Here is a 2,500-nt window from a genome sequence, read left to right as displayed (position 1 = left end):
ATGGTGTGCTTCCCGGGGTTGGCATAGACATTCCCTCGCATGCAAAAGATTGTCGATGCGAAAGATTATCTATGCCAACCCCGGGAAGCACACCATTCACACACTCCCGACCGGTGTGGTGTGGCGGTGATTGGATAGTTACGGATTGAGCACTTGCCAAGGATCAAAATGTGTCATTTAGAAGAAACATTTTCAAAAAGTTTTTAAAATCTTGTGGGTTTGCAACTCATAAGAGCGTCACTTTCAACGTCCCCGGTATTGGATTGAGTTTCTAAAAACAACCGTGCACACCGAGGTTAAACTTTACCGGCTCCACTCCGACTCGCCGCTCGCCCACAATTTGTTTGCAACGAAACATTTGTTTTTAATTTTGTTGGTTTGAAATTGTTTTGAAAAGGTTCTTTAAATCTAGTGGGTTTGCAACTCATAAGAGCGTCACTTTCAACGTCCCCGGCATTGGATTGAGTTTCTAAAAACAACCGTGCACACCGAGGTTAAACTTTACCGGCTCCACTCCGACTCGCCGCTCGCCCACTAGTCCGAAGGCAACAAAACATTTGTTTTTCATTTTGATGAAAATTTCTGTTTTTAAATCTTGTTGGTTTGAAATTGTTTTGAAAAGGTTCTTTAAATCTTGCGGGTTTGCAACTCATAAGAGCGTCACTTTCAACGTCCCCGGCATTGGATTGAGTTTCTAAAAACAACCGTGCACACCGAGGTTAAACTTTACCGGCTCCACTCCGACTCGCCGCTCGCCCACAAATCCGAAGGCAACAAAACATTTGTTTTTAATTTTGATGAAATTTTTTGAAAACATTGGCTTGGCAAGCCCCAATCCGCGACTATCCACCCACCGCCACCCCACACGGGTGGTTGTTGTTGCGAAATGAGGTTGTGGTCGACATGCCCGTGCATTTGAGAAGGAGTTCCTAGCACTCCATGCTCTCCCATGCCAAAAAATAGCCTAGACAACCCCATTTCGCAACTTTCCACGCCTTTTTTTTCCTCCCTCACCCATGGCGGCGGCGTGGTGGCGGCGGCCGGATTCCGGCCACCACCGCCATGGGTGGCAGCCCCCCGACCCCGACACCAAACCCATAATACCGAGGCAACATATCGAGGCAACATGACATGGGTGTGGCGTGGGGGAAGGGGGCTGCAGCTAGGAAGGCATGGGCTGCCATGCATATGCAGGCAACACACACCCCCCTATATAGCATTTTATGCATTTAGCCCTTTGACAGGAAGAGACATCACCTATGCGCGAGGAGTCATAATGGGCTCTAAATAATTCAATACAAGGTATTTGGACGTGATTTTTTGCAGGGATACTAAGAAACATGCAATCTATGATGGGAAAAAGTTTCATAAATTTTTGAAGTCGGGAAGTATTTTTTATTAGTTTTAGAAGTCGTAAAATTGAAAAAATCATTAAAACAAATCCGGGAGGAATTTTTTAGTTTTGTAAGTTGGAGAAGGTCCTAAAAATCATAGACTACTTATGGGGAGCTTATTGTGCGAGGAAATTTCAATAAAAACGGGGTTTGACAAGATTTGAAAAATTCTGTCGACATTTGAAAAAACCTGGAACCATGCTGCCGGCATGCTGCGCACATGCTGCGCGCATGCTGCGCGCAGACTGCGCGCATGCCATGGCAGGACAAGTTTTGCTAGCCTCACTGTCTACAGATGCGCAAGCTGCGCGCACGCTGCGCACAGGCTGCGCGCATGCTGCGCACAGACTGCGCGCACGCTGCGCGCATGCCATGGCAGGACAAGTTTCGCTAGCCTCACTGTCGACAGATGCGCAAGCTGCGCGCAAGCTCCGCGCACGCTGCGCACAGCCTGTGCGCATGTTGTGCGCATGCTGCGCGCAGGCTGCGCGCAGGCGCCGCGCATGCCATGGCAGGACAAGTTTCGCTAGCCTCACTGTCGACAGATGCGCAAGCTGCGTGCACGCTGCGCACAGGCTGCGCACAGCGCATGCCATGGCAGGACAAGTTCGCTAGCCTCACTGTCGACAGATGCGCAAGCTGCGCGCACAGGCTGCGCGCACGCCATGGCAGGACAAGTTTCGCTAGCCTCACTGTCGACAGAATCAGCACGCTGCGCGCAAGCTGCGCGCACGCTGCCGGCATGGTGCGCGCACGCTGCCGGCATGGTGCGCGCACGCTGCCGGCATGGTGCGCGCACGCTGCCGGCATGCTGTGCGCACGCTGCGCGCGCGCATGGCAGGACAAGTTTCGAAAATTTCTGTCGACAGTCTCAGCAGCGCGCACGCTGCCGACATGCTGTGCGCACGCTGCGCACAGGCTGCCGGCATGCTGCGCGCAGCCCATGGCAGGACAAGGTCCGAAAAATTCTGTCGACATTTTTACGCCGTGGTAGGCTTCCGCTTCGCGTCACTTTGTCGACATTCAAGCCTACCATTTGTATTGAATTTTTCAAACCTTGTCAAACCCCATTATTCAAATGTCGAAAAATTTTGTCGACATTTTTA

Source organism: Prunus avium, unplaced genomic scaffold (genome assembly GCF_965620075.1).
Source record: "Prunus avium unplaced genomic scaffold, drPruAviu1.hap1.1 HAP1_SCAFFOLD_152, whole genome shotgun sequence".
NCBI classification, from domain to species: domain Eukaryota; kingdom Viridiplantae; phylum Streptophyta; class Magnoliopsida; order Rosales; family Rosaceae; genus Prunus; species Prunus avium.
This window is presented reverse-complemented; position numbering follows the sequence as displayed.